Source organism: Pygoscelis adeliae, unplaced genomic scaffold, assembly GCF_000699105.1.
Source record: "Pygoscelis adeliae isolate BGI_AS28 unplaced genomic scaffold, ASM69910v1 Scaffold184, whole genome shotgun sequence".
Lineage (NCBI taxonomy): Eukaryota > Metazoa > Chordata > Aves > Sphenisciformes > Spheniscidae > Pygoscelis > Pygoscelis adeliae.
Window position 1 is genome coordinate 258,856 of NW_008824541.1, and position 6,128 is coordinate 264,983.

Sequence of the window (6,128 nt, forward strand, 5' to 3'; positions counted from 1 at the left end):
GATCAGCCCATGGCGGCCTGCTGGAAACACCCCCCCCCCACCCACGACCGCTGGCACCCATCCCCAGCACGGCCTTCGGAGGGTGCATCCAGCGCCACCCCGTCCTCTCCCACCCGTTGACGTCCCCTCAAAGCCCCATCACGGGGCACATGGCGGCCAAGCCTGCAGCCCCAGATGGGCACCGGGCAGAAGCAGCTCCGGCAGCGATTCTTCCCCGGCAGGTCAGCGGCGTTGGCAGGAGGGAGAAGGGCTTACGCCGACAGGCATGGGGCAGAGGGAGCCAGGCCAGCCTCGGGGCTTGCTGGTGCCTCCTGCTTGTGCCACGCCAGAGGGTGCAGGAGGTGGCAGAAGGACACATCCAGCTCTTCTGCAACATAACCTTTCTTTATTAGAGTGTTTATCTTTTAACAGCCTTTGATCAGCCTCCCCTGCCACAGCTGGGAAAGGTCAAGGCCATTTGAAACCTCCCTGATTTAGGATTTAATCGATCTCCCCCTGTAATTGCCTGCATCCTTCATTAGCTCCCGTAAGAAGGCAGATGCAGTGTGAAGTGCCAGCTGGGAGGGACATGGGGACAGAACAAACAGAGCTTCCCCCTGCTGCCCCGGGGTTCCCTGGCCAGCCATGACAGAGGGGCTGGCAGGGCTGGGGACAGCTGGTGAGCCGGCAGGCGCCCGCCATGGGGACACCACTGACACAGGAGCCCTGCACGCTGCCCTGGGCTGGGGGCGCGGGGCGGCTGGCAGGGACGTCCCTGCCTGGGGATGTGTGGGTAGTCCCGGGCAATAGGGACAGTTGTGATGGCAGTGAGGCTCCGTGCAGAAGCATCAGCAAAATCAACTCACCCCCCACCCCTTCCCCGGTGTCATTTCTGCCTGCAGGGATACCTCCACGTCACCTTCCCCGGGATAACAGGGCTGTCCCCGCACCAGCCGCTCCTCCTCCCGCCTGCCTGCACGGTCCTGAATGTCCTCTGCAGCTCAGCCCTGGCGAGGGACCGGGACAGGGTCCAGTCCAGCCCCTTCCCCATGCCGGGCAGACAGGCAGTGACCTCTCCCGCTGCGCCCCGGTGCAGGCAGGGAGGCAAAGGGAGAGCCGGGGGGCTGGCAGCTCCTGCGTGGCCCCTGCCTGTAGCAGCACCGGGAAGGACGAGACCGGAGGTCGCAACCATGCATTACCTGGAGTCCCTAAAATGCATTTTAAACAACAAAAGGGACACAAATTCTTGTGCAATCTCTCTCATTAAAGGAGCATGAGACGCTGCAAGGGGCAGCACCGCAGTCCCCGCTCCAGGGAGCCCTGGGGCTGCTGGGCAGCCAGGACCCAAATCCCTTTGGTTTTTTGCAGTAAAACTCCGTAGCGATGTCTGGGGTAGCTGTGGAAGGCAGAAGGTGCAGAGAGACACATCCCAGCACAGCGATGGCCCTGGGGCACCGCAGGCTGAGGCAGGTTTGGAAATGCCCCAGATGTGCCTCTCGCCGGGCACGGCAAGTGGGGTCCCTCTTTTCCCACCCTGTGTCCCCTTTGCGCAGGCTGGGCTCATGGCCGGGCTCTTTCCCAACCCAAATCCGTCTGTGTCAAGCTGGGGCAGTGGGCGGACCCGCCCGGGACCCGCATCAAGGCGGCTTCCAAGCCGAGGGAGCGAGGACATCCAGAGACATCTCAGAGGACAGGGCACAGGAGCAGCACAGCACCGCAGGCAGCGCCAGGCAGGGCCAGGCAAGGGCACGCCATCTCCGTCCCACGAGCTAATGGCACCTATTAGTCACAGGGCACAAAGTGACAGCTTTATGCTTCTCCGCTGGCTTTGGGCTCGCCGTGAGAGACATGATGGACGCGGTGCAGGGCTAGGGGAGCGCAGAGTCCCACCGGCACTGAGCTATAACCCGTGGCTGCTTTGAACAGGAGGGGATGCGAGTACCAGCGGATCGGCACGTGCTGTAACTAACCCTGACATTTCAAGCTGGTGGAGGAAGCCTGACTGCCAAATGCAGAGTACTGTTAAGTCCCGATTTAATGTGCACAACCCTCCAACAAGCCAGGCACAGCGGGGAGAGACACAGGCAGGAGCAGAGATTTCGGTCTGTGGTTGCCAAAGGCTCATTAGCGTCAGGGGTTTAGTGATAATGATTCACAGGGAATGTGCGCAGCAGCTTTCACTGCAGCCCAGCCCGGGTACCCTCGGCGGAGATCAATAAACTAATTACGGAGGCAAATAATGGCAGGGGGGGGAAGGGGGGGGGGGGGGGATGGGAGAGGTGTGGGTGGGAGGAAGGAGTGGTCTGCAGGGAGGTCTGGTGGGAGCGGGAGGCAGCCCCAGGGAAGGAGCTGTATGCGGAGGGTGCGGGGCTCCCCTGGGAGAGCCTCCAACCCGCCGGGGCTGCAGAGAAACCTGCATCCCGCGGGGTCTGGATGCTGCGGGGCATGCGGGGATGCTACCGTCTGCCCTGGACGCAGGTGAAGGCGCCAGCGCCTCTCCCTCCCCATCAATCACCGCTGCAGACGCTGCCCGATTAGATCACGTCATCCGGCAGCAGCCAGCCTGCTTCTGCCCTGCCTCAGGGGTATGGAGAGATGGTCCAGGCCTGTTTGTCTGGCTAATTAGCAAAAGGCAAAGCCTTTCCCCCATCCCAGGCATCCCTATAATTGAGCCAGGTAGCCTCCAGCCAGGCGTCAGCAGAGCCACCAAAGCTGCTTGTGGCTGGGAAGGGGAAGGGCAGGGAAGGGGCAGTGCCACCCGAAGCACCCACGGGAGAGGAAACACCACAGTCATCTCTGCCTGTGCTGGCTCTGTCGCTACGGCCACAGGGGACAGTGGGGTCCCTCCGAGGGCAGCGTGCTGGGGAGGAATGGGCTTGGGCATGACTGGCCCGTGCATGGAGGCAGAGCTGCTCGGGGCCGTGCAAAGCGGGGGATGCTCCCCGGCAGTGCCTCCGACTCACCGCTCTGCAAAGGCGATGATGAGCCCCGGGGCACCTCGGGCTGGCACCGCACCTGCGCACTGGGAACGAGGACAGTGACGGGGCCAGCGAGGCTGCGTGGCATCACTTTGCTCCCTGCGAAGGTCCTTCCCACCCCGCCACGGGACACTAGAGCCGGGCACCCAGGGGAAAGGAGACAAGAAGAAGCTTTAACCCCCAGGGACCTGTCCCCCAGCACAAACAGGGTCCAGAGCGATGACCTGGCATTTTTGCCGTCAGTCATTAACAGAGGCAACGGGAGAGACCAGCAGAAGGGCTGTGGGCAGGGGTATTCCTGAGGACAGCAATGGACAGGGCTGAGACAGGGCATGCGCAGAGACCCCATGGCACCCACTTGGGACCCAAAAGCGGGTGACCGGCCCCACGCACCCCCATCTCTCCCCCAGCAGCAATGGGGCGGCTGCAGGCAAGTGGAGCACAGGAGGAGCAAGCTGTGGAGCGAGCTGTGCATGGGAGCAAATCCTTCCCCTCCTGACTGCTGGGGAACGGCAGCTGCCTCCCAGTTCCTCCAGTTCCCCTCTGCCATCAGAAAGCCCCACCAGTCCAGCTCCCCACCCCTCCTTCATTCCTGCAAAATGCCGGCAATCTCGCTGCCTCCCTTCCATGTATTGAGGAGAAAGGCCAGTTCACCCTACCCCTCCGTTGGCAACCAAACCCCCAGCTCCTTACAACACTCTTTTCCAGGACAGGGGTCGAAAGCGCTGTTTTCCACAGGGAGTCTTGCAGAACAGCTGGGAATGGATGTCAGGAAACTTGGAAGGACTTTAAAAACTGCTTTGTGGTCACGTAATCCCCATGCCCCTCTCCCATGGGTTGTATCGGCCGTCAAAGCCGTGTGGAAAGAGGCCGTGCATTTCTCCTATATCCAGCCCCGCCAGTAAATTGCTTTTCAGCAGAGTGGATGCTTCCCAGGCTAAAGGACAAAGAGGAGTTTATCTGCCAGCACCAAACCAGCTGCTGGAGTAAGACAATGTCTCTCCAAACCAGGGACCACCCAGAGGTATAGATCAGACCCTACACTAGGCTATAATGCAACCCTAAATCTAAGCAGAATACAAAAAATATCTTCAAAAGGCTCAAGCACCGCTTCCCGATTCAGCTAGCTGCTGCTGCACTTCTCGCTGGATGGATATCAGCTCAGATCAGCCCCTTAATACACACCGGCTCATCATTTCACTAATTTTGGGGTTTTTTAAACGAAGATCAGATCTGGTTTTAGCCAAACGAGCTTGCTGGCTGAATTCACACAGCTCCCTGGCCCCCTGCTTCCCACAGAGGTGAAAGCGAAGGGCAGAGGGCAGCTGAAGCCCTGACGCTCCGCAGGCAGCCCCAAGCAGCCCCGCAGCTGGCGGGGGGCCCCCCGGGATCCCTGCGCTTGGCCTGCCCTAACCGCCCACCGCTCCAGCCCCCCGGCGCAGCGGGAAAACGATGCTCAGCACCACGCGGGGCGCTGGGAGAAACTGCTGTGAGCCCAGGCTGGGGGCTGGTCTTGGTGCCGGGGCGAGGGGGGACCATGACACGCCGACCTGCCAGGAGCAAGGCTTGCCGACCGCAGGGGCTGCGCGCCAAGGGACCTAAGGGAGGGATGTGGCAGTGTCACCGATTCAGGGGAGAAATTCAAGGAGGCAGAGCTGCTGGAAACGCGCGCAGCAAGGCTTTACACTGCCCTTCCCGCTGCCGGCGACGGCTGGCGCTGCAGCATCCCAGGGAGCTGCCTTCAGGGCTTGCACAGGTGACACGCAATGGGACACCCCAACCCCAGTGGGCAGCACCCCGCAGAGACCCGACCCACAACCACATCAGCCAAACTGTCTTCTTCCCCATCCTCCCTCCTCATGCACTTTTACTGGGATATTAATTTCCACATCGGTTATTTCAGCAGAAGCTTTTTCCAGCCTCCTAAAGATTTATGAGGCTGATCATGATTCTTGCTCATGCTCCAGGACCCTGTGTCTTCGGATCCAGCTTGGGAAGTGGATGGCTCAGTGCAAATGAGAACCTCCCAGCCCCTCTTGCCGCAATCAGCAGCCTCGTTCCGGGTGCTTTGTTCCAAGTCACTCTTAATTTCCTGCTTTCTATTGTCTCTTTGATAAGTGATGGGAAGGGGGGGGGGGGGGAGGTGGATAGCTATTATTTAATTGCTTTCAAGGTCTCAAACAAGCCAGAGCAGAGGTTATCTCCCCCAAACCTCTCTTTTTTGGTCTTCCTTCTCCAGTCATTGTTACTGGGTAACTGCAGAGGGAGAGGCTGTGGCAGTAGCCACCCATATTGCGCAAGTCCTCAAAGACCCCAAAGCTGTGGGCAATCACTGCATCACCTTCCCACCTCTCCCAGGCTGTGCCAAGCCAGCAAGGACCTGCCTTGCCTTGCCTTTGGCGGCAAGGTGCGAAATCCTGGGGCCAAGGTACTCCCAGCTTCCCGAGACTTTGAGACTCTCAGACACCTCTTGGCGGTCTCCAGCCAGGGTCACAGTGTGGAGGGACACTCATCCCTCCCCCCCGCCGGTGGCCCTGGAGGCATCAGGAGAAGCTGAGCCCTTTGCACCATCGCTAGAATCAAAATGTGGAGAATCAGCTTCTGCAGCAGGAGCCAGGCAGCAGGGCCAAGGTGGTGCGAGGAAGGTGAAGGAGCCGAGGGACGTGTGGTCCTGCGGGGTCTCTTCTGCTGGAAGCCCAGTGGAACCAGGCAGGTCCCGCCACACTCCGGGGTGGAGCGGAGTCCCTGCACCCACGCTGCCTGCTGCACAGCACCTCCAGCACATGTCCCTGGGACCCCCTCTGAGCCCCCGGCTTTGGGCACCCTTTGCCGTGCACGGACAGCCTCTGCGAGCAGGAGAGGCTCCGCTCCCAGGCACAAAGCCTGGGACCGCATGGCCGGCCGGACCTCTGGGAGCAGCACCCAGAGCCGCAGGCAGCCGAGGTGCCCTGCTTGGCTCGCCGGACGCTGGCAGGGCAGCGGGCACAGCAGGGCAGGCGGGGCGGGCTGTGCAGGGGGAGCACGGCAGGACAGGCAAAGCAGGCAGGGCGGGCAGAGCAGGGCAGGGCAGGCAGAGGAAGGCAGAGCAGGCAGGGAGGGGAGCAGGCAGGGGGGGCAGGGGAGGGCAGAGCAGGATGGGCAGCGCTGGCAGAGCAGGGGGGGCAGCGCGGG